This window comes from Amblyomma maculatum, chromosome 2 (assembly GCF_055883805.1).
Source record: "Amblyomma maculatum isolate TAMU_Amacu chromosome 2, ASM5588380v1, whole genome shotgun sequence".
Lineage (NCBI taxonomy): Eukaryota > Metazoa > Arthropoda > Arachnida > Ixodida > Ixodidae > Amblyomma > Amblyomma maculatum.
Genome location: NC_139345.1, coordinates 198,589,819 through 198,610,468, shown reverse-complemented (window position 1 = coordinate 198,610,468; position 20,650 = coordinate 198,589,819). Strand labels below are relative to the sequence as shown.

General features: G+C 42.8%; 1 protein-coding gene and 1 non-coding gene across 2 annotated transcripts in view; one reads left to right on the top strand and one right to left on the bottom strand.

Annotated features, from left to right (window-relative positions):
• Window positions 1-20,650, bottom strand: part of LOC146200889 (uncharacterized) — a 37,349-nt gene that overhangs the window by 5,082 nt on the left and 11,617 nt on the right. The window lies entirely within an intron of this gene.
• On the top strand, window positions 10,169-10,241 carry TRNAT-CGU (transfer RNA threonine (anticodon CGU)). The gene has a single exon. It is a non-coding gene; the product is annotated as a tRNA-Thr (tRNA).

Genomic DNA, 20,650 nt, shown 5'->3' with positions numbered 1-20,650 from the left:
TCAGCACTAGCAGCAGCATCTTCACTGTACGGCTACTGCAAGGGGAAGGCATCTTCCATATTTCTCCAATTAACCCTGTCCTGCGCTAGCAGCATCCACTTCACCCCTGCGAACTGCTAACTTCATTCGCACACTTAACTTTCTGCCGCCCCCTACTAGGCTTTCCTTTACTTGGAATCTAGTTTGTTACCCTAAGCGACCATCGCTTATCCTCTTTTCGCACTATAAGGCCATTCCATTTCTTCTTCTTGATTTCCACTAGATATAAAAAATATAAAAAGATATATAAGAAATATAGCACGCGAATATAGTTTGCGCAACCTGATTTCGGTCAGTAATTGATGTTTTGTTTATGGAGCCTGGGGCTTAATAGCTGTTGGACTGCACAGGCACTTTTCTAATCTCGAAAGGACGACCGGTATGGCGAACCATCCGGATTTAATAGCTATAAAGGACAAGAATACAAAATACGAACTCTGACATCGGCGACACATACAACGCCAGTACAGTCAATGCACCGAGTCATTGAAAAACAATTTTCGGCGCAGGTTCCATACGTAACGTTGCACGATCATTCACTTGAACAGATTGCATCCAATCGTATTAGCTAATGACTTGCGCAGTTCAAATATACCGGCAGGAAAATCTTGAAATAAATTTATTGCCAATGCATGTCTAATGCGCTGCTAAAGATCGTTAATTCAGCCAGAAATCTGCATATATTAAATTTTTGCTGACCCTATGAGAATGAAGATAACTTCAACGTCTCTTGGACGATCATTTGAGGATCATTCACTCTTCTGAACTAGCCACGGACACAAGCTGCGATCAAACACCTTTGGGCTAAATAAACGGTTAGCATGCTGAATACATTGTTGAGGTTTAACATGATTTTGTGCCTTTTGTTACTGACCCACATTTCTGTCTTCGTAGATACGTGAAATCGATGCGCTACAAGTTATTGCTGGCATAGTAATACTGGAATCCATCAAGTACCTAGATGTTTATAGTAATGCATATTCGAACTATTCCTTTCCTCCAACAAGTGAGGAATATTGAATAAGAAAATAAAGCTATGGCGGAATCGGTGGCGCTTGAGCTCACTGTAAATGTCTTAGCTCGCGAAAATAAACTGTTTTTTCAAAAGTGACTCTTAGCAATGTTATTCGTGTTTCAACGCCTTTATTCTTATATCCGAGCAATATGTTATAGTATTTCGTTAGTTAACGATACAGCAACACAAAGTTATCTAACCGCCATATTTTTAGATAGTGACCGCATTGCGGAACTGATGTCCGATTGACTTCTTACCTTATATATCATATCCATGGGACGTGTAAGCACAAACTGGAGCCCCCTGAATCAGAGCTGGAAATGCGACGTCCACTACGCTGCAGCCGGCTTTTATACACGTCCCCTGGCTGCATTCAACAAGTGCTGGTCTTCGTGAGGGAGGAGGTAAGCTGTTTTTTCTCTCTTCAGCTCTATGCCTAACGTGATTTTTTCACGGGGCTGCGGTCGGCGACTATGCCGTGACGAGCCTCTTCTTTTTTTTCTTTTTTTTTGCCATTAACGCAGTCCCTGTAGCAGCGTAACGGCCTCGACTGCTCGCCTCTCGCTCTGTAGCACCAAGAGGCTTGCGGCATTAAGATCACGCTTCATGGTTTCGTTTTGTTGCGTAAATTCTGTGCTCGTGAATTTTTAGGGTGACAGGACTCGTCATTCTTGTGATCGCTTTTAGCATATTTTCGCTTAATGGCGCCCTTGCAATATCCCAGCGTTGTGCTATGGCCAAACTTCGAAGCACCATTCCTGAGCATGTCTACGAGTAATTGAATCTTGCAGTCTTCATTTCTAACGTTTGCTTTTTGTTAGCTTTTTTATGTTTGCTGGAATACCTTCAGGGTCATTAAAAGCATTGAAGACGAGAGTTGGTTATGAGAAATAAACAAATAAATACATAACTCTATGTTTACAGTGGCATTATTTCAATAATAGCAACTTAAATGAGTAATTAAATACGATATATACAAAATTACATATGAAGTAAAAAGAACCGCTATAGTCCTGTCACTATATACAAATAGCTAAAACAATAAGAAAATGCCAGTTATTGTTAGTGGGAACAATATTTGGATGGTGCTTACATTGACTCAATATTGGAGGCATCAAATATTGCTGGGAAGCGAGTGTATTACACCTACGAAGGCCGAATTTATAACGACTATGGATGGAATATGCTTGTTTATTAGGATACACTAATGGGAAGCTGACCACCCAAAAGCAACAAAACGAATTTCTGCCCTTCCTCACGGATGGACTCCTTAATGAGGTTTAAAACAAAATTCATTGCTGATGGAAACTGAAGGTCAGATGTTTTGTCTGCAGTACTTTCAGTGCGAATTTATTTGGAATAAGTGAAACGAAAGATCACTTTTAAAGCTTACAGTGGCAATGTTTAGTTTTTAATAACCTGTATCGCATAGGGGTGATGCAGACCCCACATTAGTATTTTATGCCGCAAAAACTTTAACGACGATGGAGATCTGCAAGAGTTACGTCATTAGTATAATCCTGAGATTATTTCAAATAAATATGTTCATATTTTGTTATACATTTACTAGTCCTAATAGAACGTCATTCAAGAAGTAAATACGCGGGGCATTTTACTTCAATCTGTTGGCACGAATGTAGCCTTACTAAGGTTGAGTCGCTTAAGGCATATTTCATAAAGTAAACAATCGCAGAGAGAGCCATCTGAATGTAGTTTTATCATTAAAACATCTAATTTCGCTAAAAGTAAAACGATCATTTGAGAAAAATGTGGAAGATATCTGAGATTCGAGGTAATATAATATAAATGAAAAGGAATGGAGTACATAATATAGATTCTTAAGGTACACAGAAATATGCATAAAAAGCGGAGAGCTATGGCAGTTAACTGACACGAGTTTCGAATCGTTAGTAACAAATCATTCAATTCGTTTCGAAAACGTTGGCTGAATCTTAGGATGACTGAACTTGCGGAGTGGCAGCGTATTACAAACCAAGTCGAAAGTGTTCAAATATATAAAAGACATGCAATGAGCGAGTGAGCATCGGTCAAGAATGTAGTGGAGTTCAAGATTGCAAGATACGAACAGAATTACAAGGGAGTTCGACCTACGGAAACCGTATTGTGCCAGTTCAAAGACCGAGTTTGAGTCAAGAAATGCAGTCAGCGTTGTAGTAGCTTAAAGCAAGTATTTCCTAGAGTAGTGGAGCTGTATTCTTTGCTAGTGTTTTTGCTTCGCGAATAGTGTAGAAGAACCCCAGCCGCAATCCCCCATTGCGTAGGGAAGATGCAGTATTTGTCAAATATTAATAGACGATCCAACGGGCTCGCTTCTAAGCTCTGTTACTGCGCTGCAGGAAGCAATAGTTTAGAGGGAGAGAGTACCGGATTTGCCATCTACGAGATTTCGAATGCTGGAGGTGCGACACGAGCCTCGTTACGGGACATAGAAGCAATGCGCTTAGGTTGTACATTTTTCTCAAAGTCTGTACATGCGTTAAAAACTTGCTGAAGGAATGTATGCGGAAAATATATACGTGGAAGTGCTTTTCAAACATTTTGTAAGCACAGAGTCAAACCTGGAAGAAGTATAGTAGGTTTCGATCAGTTTAGCAACGCCAGCCATGTCCACAAAAATTGTGAACTTGGTCGACGATTTATAATTCTTTCATATTAAAACCCATTCGCAGCACGAATAAAACAACGACAGGAAGAAAACACACATGACAGGACGAATGCTGCACTTCCAACTAAAGTTTATTATGAAAAACCCAAGCTTAAGTACAGAGCTACTATCACCTTCTGACTGTCAAACATGTGTGTCTGAAAAAGCCACTTCATTATCATGTAGATATAGGGATGGGGTGCTGACACATTGATCGGCTGCTTTTCTGATGTGATATGCCTCAATTATTTCTCTTTCTACCTGATCCCATCCCCGCCCAAAAAGCTTAGTTTTCCGAAAAATGGGTTTGCACTTGCAGTCTCGGCAGTGAATTCTGAGATTGCTGCCTTTTCCTTCTTTTACGTGATCGTGGTGTTCTTTTGCTCTCTGATTAAAACAGCGTCCAGTTTGACCTATGTACACACGATTACAGGTGAGTGGAATGCTGTAAACTATCTTAGTACTGCACCGAGTGAACCAAAGGTGGTGCTTGATCGAACAAATCGGCTTTTCTTTTCTCACCATCATAGGACAAATTTTTGAAAGCTTACTCGGCGCATCACATCTTTTGGCAACTTTCTTAAGATTGTGTGATAATTTATGAAGGTACGGAATTACTTGAGTGACCTGCCTCTGATCTTGCTTATCTTTCTTTTTAATACCCTTTTTCTTCTGAAGCAGGCTGCAGATAATGTATCAGGAGGAAAGCCAGACATACGCAATCGCTCTGTTTGCATTTTGACACTTTCGAACATTAGATGCGTACACGATTTTTCTAACGCGGAATTGAGGTAATTCATGGGAACTGCTCTTTTGATTATTTTAGAATGAGCGCTACTATAGGGGAGGAGTGCCTTTTGTGACCTTGGATTGTACATCCAACATATGTGTCCTTCTAAAAATGAAATTGTTAGGTCAAGAAACTGTATGCTATTGTCACGTGGGAGCTCATGGGTAAACTTTAAACTTTTTGAGACCGATCTGAATGAGTCAAGAACGTCAGCAACATTCTCGTCAATAGATGAAGTGTGCGGCTTGTCCATTATCACTAGATAGTCGTCTACATACCTAAAAATACGCACGTCAGGAAGCGAGTTTAACAAACTCTTGTCAACGCGAGATAAAAAATATGTCACACAGAACTGGCGCAACACACGAGCCCATGCAAATACCTGCTTTTTGCGTGTAAAACCTGTTGTTAAAGTTAATGGCAGTGGATTGTAGATAAAACAAACCTTCGTGCGGTATGGAATAATACAAATCTTAAATGTCAATAGAGAATCCAAAGGTGGCTGATGTGGTGCTGCCGAGCCCTTGCTTCAGTTCTTCAACAATCTGGTGCGAGCTCCTGACGAGGAATGGGTCTTCTGTCTTCAATGTCGACAGCTGCTTTTGGAGAAACTTTCCTATAAACCGACTGCCAACTACCCTTCTCCGATACTATCACTCTGAATGGGAAATCAGGCGTGTGCGTTTTGTATGAGAAGAATGCTTCTAGTGTGCAACTTTCCGAATTCCTCACACTCTTTGCAAGCGAATCAAGGTGTAGATCCTGGAGCATCCTTATTGCTGTGGTCTTTCGTATTCTCTTCTTGAAGTTAGTTTTCTTGAAATTCTTCTCTGCAGCTGGAGTGTCTTTCTGCTCATACGCTCCTTGCTGTAGCACCACAAACCCAGCCTCTTTGTCAGACTGGACTACCATTAAGCCATGCTGTTTTAAGTAGCTGACCACCTTTCGTTGCTGAGGCTAGCGCTTAGAACAGTGACTCACGGCCACAGCTTCGGCTCCATCCCAAACGGCTCTGTCCTTGTCTCGCTCCTTTGCTTTTCCTGCTATACGTCGAGCCATGGCCAGAGGTTCCGGCTTCCCTGCAGCGGGTTCAAAGCAGAATTTTGGCCCTTTTTCAAGGATGCCGCCAATTTCACCCGAGAGCTCGATGTCGTCCACGACGTCGACCTTGCTTGGTGCAGTGTGGTTGCTCCTCCTTTTCGGTTGGGAAACTCGAACTCGATGCCACAAGAACTCTGTACTTTGTGCTGCCAATTTTTTTTAGTCGCGGAACAGCCTAGCCGCTCCGCATGGATTCTTTCCTTCCTGGAGAAGCACACGAAGCCAGTCTTCATACAGACGAACTTGGCGCCAACCTTCGGACTTGAGTATTCTACACATTCTTCTTGCATGGCCCAGGGACGGCGACACAACACCTAGTAATGCTTGAACTTCCAAGGGAACCACCCCTTGCTTGATGCAGAAAGAAAGAGTCCGGCACTGGTATGTGGTCACAGCGATTAATCAAATCGCAAATTAATCAAATCAAATTAATCAAATAATCAAAAGAGCAATTGCCATGAATTGCCTCAATTCCGAGTTAGAAAAATCATGTACACATCTAATGACCGAAAGTATCAAAATGCAAACAGAGCGATTGCGTATGTCTGCCTTTCCTTCTGATGCTTTATCTGCAGTTGCAGAGAGCCTGCTTCAGAAGAACAAGGGTATTAAAAAGAAAGATAAGCACGATCAGAGGCAGGTCACTCAAGTAATTCCGTACCTTCATAAATTATCTCACAATCTTAAGAAAGTTGCCAAAAGATATGATGCGCCGAGTAAGCTTTCAAAAATTTGTCCTATGTTGGTGAGAAAAGAAAAGCCGATTTGTTCGGTCAAGCACCACCTTTGGCTCACTCGGTGCAGTACTAAGATAGTTTACAGCATTCCACTCACCTGTAATTGTGTGTACATAGGTCAAACTGGACGCTGTTTTAATCAGAGAGCAAAAGAACACCACGATCAGGTAAAAGAAGGAAAAGGCAGCAATCTCGCAATTCACTGCCGAGACTGTAAGTGCAAACCCATTTTTCGGAAAACAAAGTTGCTTGGGCGGGGATGGGATCAGGTAGAAAGAGAAATAATTGAGGCATATCACATCAGAAAAGCAGGCGATCAATGTGTCAGCACCCCATCCCTCTATCTACATGATAATGAAGTGGCGTTTTTTTAGACACACATGTTTGACTGTCAGAAGGTGATAGTAGCTCTGTACTTAAGCTTGGGTTTTTCATAATAAACTTTAGTTGGAAGTGCAGCATTCGTCCTGTCGAGTGTGTTTCCTTCCTGTCGTTGTTTTATTCGTGCTGCGAATGGGTTTTAATATGGATCATTACCAACTGGCCCAAACATCGGTGTTACTATAATTCTTTCCTCCCTCAAGGTAAGAACTTCGACTCGAATAAAAAAATTATTCAAAATATATCGCTTAGAAAAAGATACACACAGATAGCTCGAACCCTGTTGGCCAAAGGACTTTCGTAATGAATTAAGTTTTTGAGCGGAATGAGAATTATGCACCAGAATTTACACACGTAAGCTTGAACCATGAGTGACAAATTATTGAAAAGAAAACGAAGCTGAGCGTTCTTAACAGTTTACGCAACCGGAGCAAGCTGGCCTTATATCGTCCAGCGTACGTTAGTAGGCGATGCTTTACCTTCACTATAGGAGCGTTTTGTACTACGGCTATTATAAAGGTGTCTGTAGAGTGTTGTACAACGGGGCGGGAGAATTCTATGTTAAGGTTCGGTTCGAAACGTATCTGTTCGTTACATGTTTTACTTTGGTTGCGAAAGTATCCCTTTAAGCCTGAACTGTACGGTGGTGAAAATGAGTTATAACAGTTTCTAAAAGGGAAGAAAATTATTTCCATTGATATACCTCAACGCTGGCGTTTTTGAAAATAATGGTCAATTCTCTCTTTTTTGTTTTGTTCCACTCAAGAAAAGCTAGGTAACGAGTGGTCCCTTATACCGGATACAATTGTGACATCTGAAGCGATTTTGATTAGTTGATTAGTTAGAATTAAATGCAAAGTGTCTGCAACATTTGAGCGGGATACCAACCGTGTTAAGCAAATAACAAAGCCCACGTTAAAAGTCTTTGACTTGGGTTTAAAGGGGTAACAAGATTGAAAGCGTTCTGTTCTATGTTGTTAGTTGGAATCGTCCGGTAAGAAGGCAGGTGGCATATAATATAACGTACAAATCGTGTTAAATAACTCATAAGGGTCCTTATTGGATGCGGAGGGATGTGAACAAGACCGATAACGTAGATTGAAGATCCTATTTAGATGGCCTATTATAACAGTACCCGCACAATTTCTAGATTTGTGTCGAATTGGATATCAATAAGGACGCCCTAATAATGGCGACAATTTCGACCACAGCGTTACCATGACCACACGTACACACAACAAAAGATAACGAACGCCCGCGCACTCTCTAAAACTGTAGATAACTCTATATACTGAGTCTTCCAGCTAAATGTAGTCAAGGTTTAAAAGAATACGGTCAGCGCTGTTCTGAGTCGCCTATGCTAACCTGCAGGTTTTTTGTTCACTAAACTTACTAAACTTACTAAACTAATCAGTTTTTTAATTTTTACTTGAGACAAAATAGCCATTACAAAAGTTGCAAAGTTGTAGACCTCCTCGAATATATTTGGTTTGGTTTGGTTTTAGGGTTTAATGTCCTAAAGCGACTCAGGCTATGAGAGACGCTGTGGTGGAGGGCTCGCAGATTTTTGACCACCTGGGTTTCTTACACGTGCGTTGACATCGCACAGCACACGTACGCCTAGCAAATCGACTCAGCCGAAAAGCGGCCGCCGAGGCCGGAATTCGATTGCAAGTCCTTGGGCACATGAGAAGAATGCCCTAACCACTGCGCAATAACGGCGGGGCCCTCAAATATATATATATATACATATATATATGTATATATATATATATATATATATATATATATATATATATATATATATATATATATATTCCAGGGCCCCGCCAGACTGGCGAAGCGGTTGTGAAGCCCGAGTAGTGTGCCTAAGGTTACACATATATATACATATATTGGAGGGCCGCGCAGCGGTTGTGGCGCTCGAGTAGCCAAAGGATTCTGCTGTGAATTCCGGCCTTGGCGGCCGCTTTTCGGTTCAGGCTAATGTGTGCGTCTGTCTGTGTGTGTGTGTGTGTGTGTGTGTGTGTGTGTGTGTGTGTGTGTGTGTGTGTGTGTGTGTGTGTGTGTGTGTGTGTGTGTGTGTGTGTGTGTGTGTGTGTGTGTGTGTGTGTGTGTGTGTGTGTGTGTGTGTGTGTGTGTGTGTGTGTGTGTGTGTGTGTGTGTGTGTGTGTGTGTGTGTGTGTGTGTGTGTGTGTGTGTGTGTGTGTGTGTGTGTGTGTGTGTGTGTGTGTGTGTGTGTGTGTGTGTGTGTGTGTGTGTGTGTGTGTGTGTGTGTGTGTGTGTGTGTGTGTGTGTGTGTGTGTGTGTGTGTGTGTGTGTGTGTGTGTGTGTGTGTGTGTGTGTGTGTGTGTGTGTGTGTGTGTGTGTGTGTGTGTGTGTGTGTGTGTGTGTGTGTGTGTGTGTGTGTGTGTGTGTGTGTGTGTGTGTGTGTGTGTGTGTGTGTGTGTGTGTGTGTGTGTGTGTGTGTGTGTGTGTGTGTGTGTGTGTGTGTGTGTGTGTGTGTGTGTGTGTGTGTGTGTGTGTGTGTGTGTGTGTGTGTGTGTGTGTGTGTGTGTGTGTGTGTGTGTGTGTGTGTGTGTGTGTGTGTGTGTGTGTGTGTGTGTGTGTGTGTGTGTGTGTGTGTGTGTGTGTGTGTGTGTGTGTGTGTGTGTGTGTGTGTGTGTGTGTGTGTGTGTGTGTGTGTGTGTGTGTGTGTGTGTGTGTGTGTGTGTGTGTGTGTGTGTGTGTGTGTGTGTGTGTGTGTGTGTGTGTGTGTGTGTGTGTGTGTGTGTGTGTGTGTGTGTGTGTGTGTGTGTGTGTGTGTGTGTGTGTGTGTGTGTGTGTGTGTGTGTGTGTGTGTGTGTGTGTGTGTGTGTGTGTGTGTGTGTGTGTGTGTGTGTGTGCGTGCGCGCGTGTACGCGCGCGTGTGTGTGAGTGTGTGTATTGCAGGTATCGAGAAAATAATACATGAAAGAGTAGATTCTTACTTTGATAAGAAGCACTTATTTCTAGATTTTCAGCATGAATTTAGGAAAAAACGATCAACGGAAAACAGCGCTTCGAACTCAAAAAGAAATTATAATTACGGCATTTAGTAAAATAAGCTAACCGTAGATATTTTTGTAGGTTTCACTAAGGCCTTTGACCTCATTAATGATCAGATTCTACTTTTTAAGTTGCACTGGTATGGTGTCCGGGGCTTAGCGCTAACTTTATTACAATCTTACTTATCTCACACAACACAATATGTAGATATTGTAGTGTCACACCAACGCTCGGTGATTGTCGACGGTGACAAAGACGACGAGCGTATGCCGAAATGCGCGTTCTTCGTGACGCTGGCGGTAACAAAGGACGTCCCACGTCCGCCGCTATGGCTGAGGGTAGCGCTGGTGAACACTCTCAAGGTTCGTATACAGACAACATAAATACCCAAGAAAGTAGCAGGGGGGACAGCGGCCGATGTAGCTCAGTTGGAAGAGCACCGGACGCGTTATTCGGAGGTCGTGGGTTCGAATCCCACCATCGGCACGTTGTTTTTTTCTTCTACTTTGTGTCTAACTATCTTTCCCCTAAACAGATTACATTACTAATTTCTGTGATTATCCACGTAAACATTAAAAAAAAAGACATAAAGTACCATCCCCAACGCTTTCCTTGGCCTCGCCGACTGTTGGCTTCTTTCCTTCATGTATTATAGCGAGCACCCTCATTTCCCCTTGATTGATCTGCTTGTAGCTTACGGGGGTCTCGGTTCTGGCAGTCTTGAAGCCATAGGTAGCGTAAGAGGGTTCTAGCACAGCTTTCGCCCTCGCTCTTGATCACGTTCTACGTGACGCTGGCGGTAACAAAGGACGTCCCACGTCCGTCGCTATGGCTGAGGGTAGAGCTGGTGAACACTCTCAAGGTTCGTATACAGACAACATAAATACCCAAGAAAGTAGCAGGGGGGACAGCGGCCGATGTAGCTCAGTTGGAAAAGCACCGGACGCGTTATTCGGAGGTCGTGGGTTCGGATCCCACCATCGGCACGTTGTTTTTTTCTTCCACTTTGTGTCTAACTATCTTTCCCCTAAACAGATTACATTACTAATTTCTGTGATTATCCACGTAAACATTAAAAAAAAAAAGACATAAAGTACCATCCCCAACGCTTTCTTTGGCCTCGCCGACTGTTGGCTTCTTTCCTTCGTGTATTATAGCGAGCACCCTCATTTCCCCTTGATTGATCTGCTTGCAGCTTACGGGGCTCTCGGTTCTGGCAGTCTTGAAGCCATAGGTAGCGTAAGAGGGTTCTAGCACAGCTTTCGCCCTCGCTCTTGATCACGTTCTACGTGACGCTGGCGGTAACAAAGGACGTCCCACGTCCGCCGCTATGGCTGAGGGTAGCGCTGGTGAACACTCTCAAGGTTCGTATACAGACAACATAAATACCCAAGAAAGTAGCACGGGGGACAGCGGCCGATGTAGCTCAGTTGGAAGAGCACCGGACGCGTTATTCGGGGGTCATGGGTTCGGATCCCACCATCGGCACGTTGTATTTTTTCTTCTACTTTGTGTCTAACTATCTTTCCCCTAAACAGATTACATTACTAATTTCTGTGATTATCCACGTAAACATTAAAAAAAAAAGACAAAGTACCATCCCCAACGCTTTCCTTGGCATCGCCGACTGTTGGCTTCTTTCCTTCATGTATTATAGCGAGCACCCTCATTTCCCCTTGATTGATCTGCATATATTTATAAAGTACGATATCCTTCCGACTTTTGCATTATACTTTTACAGTATTCACAACAACGTAATAGTCCATTCACTGTACTTGCACAACAAAAACAAAACATCAGCTGATGTAACACGAGACAGAGAGAAACTTGGATCACACCATCACCCAGAAATTACTCTATTAATCAGTCCTTAAGTTACAACCTTGTCGTCTTGCTAAACCAATTAGGCCAGAATAATTTTGATATTACCAGCAATTCAAAAAACAAAATCCGTGATTAGCGCCGTGACGATTTCCGTATGTAAAGGAACCAGAAATAAAATCCTTGTTGATTGTTGCTGTGAGACCTGTACTGTTTATATTGTAGTTGCTTTCGCTACATGTGGTTTTTCTTTTTGTGTTGTTTCTTGCAAGTGTGTTCGCGCTTAGCGTAAGTGTAGCTCTGTATGACCTACCAATGATGGTATGAAATGATGGGAAAGGTGCCTTCCTTCTGTACTGCCGCTGTCTCAAGGTGTGAGGACCTTTATTCAAGCTGGTACAAAAGCTTTTAGTCCCGACTCCTTTGTAAGAAAGGCAATAAAGTTTAACTTGAAATTGAACAGTCGACTGGTGATGCTGTGGAGAGGTATTTATTAATCACTAATAATCACGCCTGTTATATTATAAAGTGACTGAACTAGTAGCTGTTGTTTAAGAACCACTGCCCTTCTCTCTCTTCCATAGAGGCGTCATTATACAAACTCGCATCGGTATATACGCCACTGTCGTTAGACTTGCTGTACTTAACGCTTTGAGTAATAGAGTCACAATCATAGTACCTATGATTTTGAAGTAGCATATTCCACCGTAGTCTGAACTTGGTAGAGCTTTCTTGGCTGTACCAATACACCCAATTATTTTTGCGAGAGAGATAGGCAGAGGCTGAGATGTAGTCACTTATACCGATGCCTTGGTCACTGAACTCTTTATGAATACCAATTATATTTTTCTTTTATTTTTAAGTTGCCGAACCTAATCGAAAAGATCGCGTGCTATTTAATGGGCGAAAAAGAACCTACGCTAAGCTTGAGGTAGATTCAGTTTGCAACAGGTGCATCTAAGGCCGACTTCAGAAGTGATGTCAATCTTGAATTGATTTCGCTGCTAGATTTCTTCCCTGCCGGAAGGGACAAGATTAGAATGTTTTCTATGCCAATGGTCTTCTGCTTCAATGAAATGGAATTGAGATTTATTCGGCGTTGACATTTCCTCAGCTCCGCAACTCGACCCTCCGCTGTCGGGTCCATGTAAATAGGGCTATGAACCGGGGGCGCCACTCTAGCGCCAACGAGAGCGGACGTGCTTCGCATGGACTCTGTGAATTCTGGCCTCTCGACCCGTAATTGTTTATATCACATTCCTTATTTTTGCCTCACAAGATACTTGAGTGCGCCCGTACCTGTCAGAGCCAAAATTTGGGAGTGTGCGAAATTTTTGGAAGACATTATGGCATTCTGTGCGTCGACACCGTGCGTCTCACGCCTGGTGTAGCGAACGAAGGCGAGGAACGCGGCGAGACCCGCCGTCATTGTGACAGTTCTCGGTCTCGCGCAAGCCGCGGAACCCATGGCTATGCAAGTGTTTACGGAAGGGCAACCCATCATCCCTGAAGAGCTGAAAGACGGCTCCTGGATTACCCCATTCAAGTACCAGGGGCTCTACCGTAAGCCTAATGCAGCTGGCCCGAGCGGCAGCTGTAACCCCGATGGTGACGGCGTCTCGTCCGCATCGGGAAAGAACTCCGATGGAGACAACATGAACGCTCAGGCGGATAAACGGCAGCTAGCGTGCCATTCATGAAGCAGATCCAGCTCCCACAGCTGCCTACCGATCATTTCAAGGTTGTCTTCAGACCGCAAGTTCCGCTCCGCTCCCCTCTCAAAGGATGGGCCACTCTATTTCAGGCGATTGGGAGCGCAGCCCCAAGCAGCAGGCCGTCAATGGACCGCCACTCGTCCAATATTGTGATATATTGGTCCCAATATTGGTCAATATTGGCGTCTGATTGGGGCGCACAAAGAGCCAAGATATATGCCAACCAATTTGTTTGGCTCTCCTATCAAAACCAGTATTGACATACTACCTTGTTTACTGCCATTCAATAGCACTCAATGGCTACTCAATATCTTTCACCCAAGCTCACTCACTGGTTGTTGTATCACGGCTATCCCGCCAAGCTCACTGGCCATCCAATATCTTGTTTCCATGCTTATTCACTGGATATTTACAAGTGGCATCCAGCCAGTTTTATCGGCTACCCAATATTTCCAATCCAATCTTGCCCAGTGGTTTTGCATTAGTGGCATCCAGCCACAGCAATTGGCAATCCGGCACATTGTAGTGCTGAATGTTGCAATAATCAGTACCACGGCTAGTTGCTATTTCGTGCTATGGCTAATAGGCAACTACAAAGCCATCCCATGCATATGCAGTGCTGATATTTTCCATGTAGCTTTTTATTGAAATAAAGCATGCTGAGAATATCCTTGCACAGAAAATAATACAGCTGAAAGGTTCATTGCATGGTGATTTAATAGCTATGCACGGGTTACAGGGCATGGAAATATTTAGGCAGAACTCTTAGAATTCAGTGCTCCTCCTGTTTTTGCGTCCCTTGGCAAGGTGTTCTCAGGTCCCAGGTTGGAGGAAGGCGCTGAGTTCATCGCAGCTTCTTTTGTGGTAGGTTGTAGGGGCAGCAGCTCCCAGCAGCCATTAAGGATATGGACTTAAGCAGCGTGCATAACAATGTATTTCCTTTCGTAGATGGCACCTGGAAATAAAAGTAACATTCATAAATCCCATTAACAGAGAAAACTTTTGGAAAGTGGAAGTACAGCTAGATCGTGGAGTAAAAATGCAAAATAAAGCACCACCTGTTGGCCCTCAGACAACTTTCTTGTCTTGTTTACTCAGGTTGAAATAAGCTGCATACTCGGTGAGGCCGGCCATATTAACTTGGTTACATTGGTTTCGACATCTGGCAGTGCACGGCTGCCCATGTGGATGTGTTGTTGACGCTGAAAACTAAAACAAATGATTCCGTTATCTATTCGTTAAACGGTAGTCAGTGCTTTCCCCCTTCTACTTGTAGTGCCTTTGTGATCGAACACCGGTAGAAGAAAGACGTCGCCATAACTGCATGCTTCAGATCAATGGCTTTTTTTTTAATAGTTTTCGTTAGGGTAGGTTGCCGCAAGAACTAAAAGAAACTACAAAGAAAAAAGAGACGCAAAAAAATGGCAGCCGCACTCCGATCGCGGCTGCTAAAATAGTGTACACCGCATCATTACTGCAAACAGGACATTTTAAAATTTGTCAAAGCTGCAGCCAAAACAACGTACTACACAGATGCTTTGGGGTTTGTATGATATACTCAAATTGAAAAAATAAAGAAATCCGTAGCTTAGCATCACGTTTGTTGTAGAAACAAGTTTGTACGTGTGGCAAAGTATAAGACCTATGTTAGCAACTGTAAATAAGAATCCCCTTTTCAGAATTTTTTTTTTCATAGAGTTCTTCGCACGGACAGTAGAAGCTCTTGAACGTAGAAGATAATGTGTCATGTTTCAGGCAAGCCCCTGTTTTCTGCTCGATATAAGAATCAATAATTGTGGATAAGTACATTTTTTAACGAATTATTTTTTCCTTTTTTCTGCGAAAAAATAAATTTAGCAGTAAGAATAAGTGCGTCGGCAGATCTTCTTTCCGGACGCTTTTAGATTTCTACAATTGATAGAAAAATTGCACCTGGTGGCTATTATATGACACTTCTACTACTCGGGATTAGCGCAGGAGAAATATCAAACACGTGAATAAGCTACACGTCGTTTAGACCATTCCAAACGCGCATTCATAACGGCAAATTACAATAATAAATATTCGCTCGCAACTAAAATCGTGTTCCAGAAAGCTCAACTTAACCATGAGCTTTGAATATAGTATGTAAAAGAAATTGATCACTTCAGACACACAACATGCGCGATGAAGTGTTAACCTGAAAATCACTCAAAACACGCATCATGTTTTACAGGGCCAATTTTTCTTTTGCAATACAAATTGGCCACCTCTGCGCCGTAAAGTTTGTCTTTGTGACCAGGGTTTATGCATTGCAAATAGTGCGCTGAAAATACAGTTCAGAACTGACTGGCGTGGTGTGGTCGAAATAAATGGCTTTCTGTTCTCGCAAGCATATCGCTTATTGACATGATGATCAAGGCTTGCAACATACAGCACCAAATATGCAAAAAAAGGTATCTTACCGTACGGCTACCGCATTTTCCCAGACCTCAGTTGCAACAATCCAAAATGAATGTTGCCACGCAAAGCACATCCCAGTGATCTGATGCTTTATTACACCTGGTAAGAAAAAGTAGCGATCTTACGACGAGACAAAGCAAGAAATAATCTCAAAAAGCTCAGTTATGAGCAAACAACTTAAACTGCTTTAAAGGAACCAAGATGCGCTATAAAAAGACAGCCACAGGAAAAAGCCAAGGAGACAGACAGAGCGCAGACAGAGCGCAACTTAAACTGCTGGTGGTACTCACGGATATCCTCTTTCAGGCATGGTCATTAAAACGAATTGGAACTTTCACAATGCTTGGTTTTTCGGTTCTGCTGTCCTCGAGCAGCTCGAGCGGGTGGGGATTGTGTGGCCGACCGGATGCCTCTGAATCAGCCGCTTGTGTCGAGTTTCGAGGCACGGTTGGAAGAGGGCAGAAGGGTCGGGATGTTTTCACTCTCTCTCTCTCTTTTTGTTTGCTTGAGATCTGTCGAAAGAGAAGGCATAAAGCTCGAAAGGCGGTGAGAGAAATGAAAGAGGTCCCGTAGGACCCCGCGAGCCCAGAAGGCTGCCGGCCAAGAAAGTTGGCTCCCCCCCCTTTCCCCACGTCCCATCTCCCCTTCCCTCGGACGCCAAGAGTGCCGCCGCGACATTAGGCCAGTATAACCAGCGTCCGGTATCTCCCCCCCCCCCCCCAAGAATATCCCACAGATCATAAAAGAAGAAGAATTTGGCGGGAAGGAAGGGAAGAGTGCGGGGGAGTAGAGGGGGGGCATTGTGAGCAACGCATGCCTAGCCGGGAAGAAAGGGCAGCGAAAGTCGCTGTCCTTCCGCGATGACTGCTTCACGGGGAGAAAAGGCTACAAGGTGTGAAGTTGAAAGCGGTTTGGATAATTGCTTTAGTCAAGGTCCTCGGGCGGAGAGGCGACGAAAGGACGAGAGAATGGAAACCATATGTTCTTTGCGCCAAGCTTGTGAGGAGGAATGCGCAGAGGTTTGCCCTCGGCTTCGCTAAAACAACGAGAAGTGCGTTCGGAGCTCTTTGGTCGCCTCGACTGTTGGCTCGGTAACGTTTTCAGTGGCACGATAATTTCGCTACACTTTTATTGTTAATGCAAAATGCGTTTTACCTATGTGTTTCAGTAATAATCGCATACGTAAAACAATCTTCAGTTTTCACGGAATCATTCTCGGTTCGAACAAATGCACATATTTTTTTACTAACGATGGCCCACACGTTCATGACGGAGTGCTCTTGAAACGTCATGACGCGCACCTCAGCGATGCAGCAGCCCGTATACTCGCTGTATTCCTATTAAGGAAAAGAAAAGCGAAAACGACCATAACTACGAGTACTTGAAGGTTAAAATTCCCATGTTATTAATTTTTAGTTTATTTTTCAAATAAGGTCGACGTTTAACAAGAAAAAATCCGCATAGAACTAAGCGTGGGCATATGAAGCAGCAAGAAATACAAAATACTCGACGAGCTAAGCTCTGAAGAACTAAATTGGCAGTAAAGAAAGAATAGAAAGAAAGCAAGGGTCCACATTGAAACTATATCTATGAACTTGGGACAAGGTGTAGTCCTCAGGAAGAAGCGCGGTAAAATCATCTTTCAGCCCGCGGAAGCTGCGCTTGTCAAAGCGGCAGAATATTACAGAGAGGAAACATAATTCTCAATCATGTGTTAAATTCTTCGAGAGTGGTGTTCTCTAAAAATGCCCCAAAACTGCCTAAATAACGCACTCGCATTACTTTTAATATATAGGAATTTCCATTAGCTACCTGGTTGACACGATGGGATAGAATTGTTTAGTTCTCTGGAGGGAAACGCCTTCGGTGCGGTGATTATATGGTTGGATAATAAGGCATAGAATGCCTGAAGAATAGTTTCTGATCAGTGCTTAGGAGAACGCTGTCGAAAGCTGTTGTCAAATGCATCATTATAAGCCATGTATTGCAGCTTTTGAATAAAAATACCTTCCATAGAGAGCATCGTTATTATGCAATTTCAATTTTGTTACCATATATGCTGGCGACACATGAGCTCGCATTCATTGCACTGTAGGTAATTGTTATAAATTTTTATTTTTTTTCGTTTGCCTTGCCAAATGTAGTGCTGTTGATTTTTTTTATCTTCCACATGCACACAGCGTTTCGGCAGTGTGCGATTTACGTCGCATTAGAATACAAACCATTCCAGTACAGTTAAGATTTCTTTTCTTGTCAAGTGAATTAGCTAGACATAGCGTAGAATATATGTTGCTTGTATTTTTTTCTTTGAGCTGAAATATTTTATGCGTTGCTACACCGATGGCCAAAGTCGTTCAGTCTTTATCTGTCTGTTGCTGAAGCCCACAGCAGAGCGCTAACGAGTACAAGAATAAGATGCGAATTTGTGTTTAGTAGATATTAGAACTCGAAGGCCTTGAAAGCAGCCAAACATATCTGCCTATAAGAACAGCTAGTGCTGAGGCGTGATATAGTCGGCGCTGATGCTGTATGCCGGAAAATAGCTAGCGTAATGGCGAATCATGCAGTGAGTGTTTGATTGGCTAGCACGATCGATCTCTCCCACCTCTGCTATCGCTTGAACATATGTAAGGTTTCTTTCTATCGCGTAAAAAAAGACGGAAATAATGACGCTACGCGTGCATGTTTTCAATCATAGGCAAACGTTTACAGGATGTGGATTCACCGATATATTCGATCGTTTTTGCGTTTACTATCGAAACGTAGCCACTGGTGTTTGCTCAAGCGACTCACACGTTCTGTTGCGTTCTTTTAAATTCGAGTACCTTGCGTTTCTTGACTGCGCAGGAGTTTTTTCGCGGACACACATATATTAAAATTTTGCTTGTCAGATGTGTGCTCGAGCGTGTGCGCCTGCTTGTGCACCCGTATGCATATATAGAGGCCCATGGAACGAAATTCCATGCGCGAGAGTTGTTGCCGAGATGTGTTCAGGATCTGTGCACTGATGTCTCTATCACTTTCAATTATCCTGGTTGGACGAGATGAGAAAAAACAAATTGTCTCCACAGGAAATCGGACTCCTAGCCTAGCTAGCGCTTTAACAAACTGCGCTAAACCCTGGATCGCGAAACAAGCAGCATATATAATTCTCCTTGTCTACCGTGATGATAGCGACGAGAATGACGCCGAAATTAGTGGTAATGACAATGATGACAGTATCAATGGTAATGACGCTGTGTTTAGTTGATAACGATAATGATACGTGATGCACAGTATGCAGCATCATTAATCTCGCCTTCGCAAATTTCTGCAGTGTAGATTCCACATGCTGTCAGAATTTTTTCAGTACTTGGCTAAAGTTTGGAACACTATCTGTGTTAGCTACATCCACGCGTGATCGACATCCGGCCCTCTAGTCTGCAGGAATTGTCTCGAAGGTATTATATGCAGAATTTTACATAACAATTAATCGTGCCTAAAATCGTAAGTAAAAGAGTACTCTACCAAAATCGTCAAATATAATCACAGGTCATCCGCAACAATTAGTAAATCAAGGAAAATATATTCAGAAAAATAGATTCTACATTTTCGTGATAGGCGCCTCTGTACATTTTGTGTGGTCAGCTCAGTCAAACAATTCTAAGACAATCTGTACATTAATCCCAAAAAACATTATATATATAGTGGCCCAAATTACGTATGGCATATGAATATCTTCTACAGTTGAACGTAAACTGATGTCCGGGCCAGCGAAAAATTTAGTTGGGACGAAATTAGCCCAAAAACACTGTCATATTGGGATACATGCATATTGAAAAATGGCTGTGTCGGTCAGACCTGCTTCTACTGTTTTTTTTAGCGCCACCGCAGCCTGAAATGTGCAATGGTGACCAGCCATAAAACCTCGCTAGACAATATTGACTACTAGAAACCACGATATATACAATATTAGGATGCCACTATATCTGATGGGACAATATTGACCAATGTATGTCAAGATATATTCCATGTTGACAAGCCATCCATGTTGGCAGAACATTATTGTCCGACCTATGCCATTAGAGTGCAATGCTGGCTAGCCATCCCGGTCCATCGAACAATATTGAACAATATATTGCAATATGTATACAATGCTGGCAGGCCGACATGACAGGCGGGTCACTATTGACCAATATATGCCAAGATTTATTTATAGTTGACAAGACAATCATAATGTCCGGACAATAGTAACCAATTTATGCCATTATATGTGCAATGCTGGCCAGCCATCAAAGCTCATTAGACAATATTGACCATTATAACCCAGGATATATGCAATGTTGGTATGCCACCAAAGCTGGTGGGGGTAATATTGACCAACGCATGTCAAGACATATTCAATGTTAACAAGACAACCATAATGGACGGGCAATATTACCAAGCTATGCCATGATATGTCCAATGCTGGTTAGCCATCAAAGTCCATCAAACAATATTGACCCCCATAAGCCAATCTGTATACATTGTTGGCAGGCCACCATGACTGTCAGAACAATACTGACCAATGCATGCCAATATATATTCAATGTTGACAAGGCAGACATATTGGCAAAACATTATTGCCCAACCTATGCCATGATATGTGCAATACTGGCCAGCCATCAAGGCACAATAGACAATATCGACCAGTAGAAACCAAAATATTACAATGTTAGGAAGCCGCCAGAGTTGGTTGGACATTATTGACCACTGTATGCCTAGATATATTCAATATTTCGAAGGCGTTGTTATTGACCGGACAATATTTACCAGGTTATACCATGGAGTGGAAGATATTGGCAAACCATTGTTGCTGGTTGGACAATAATGACCAGATTGTCTCATTGTGTATACAATAATTGGCAAGCGGTTCAATATGCGTGGGCATTATTGACC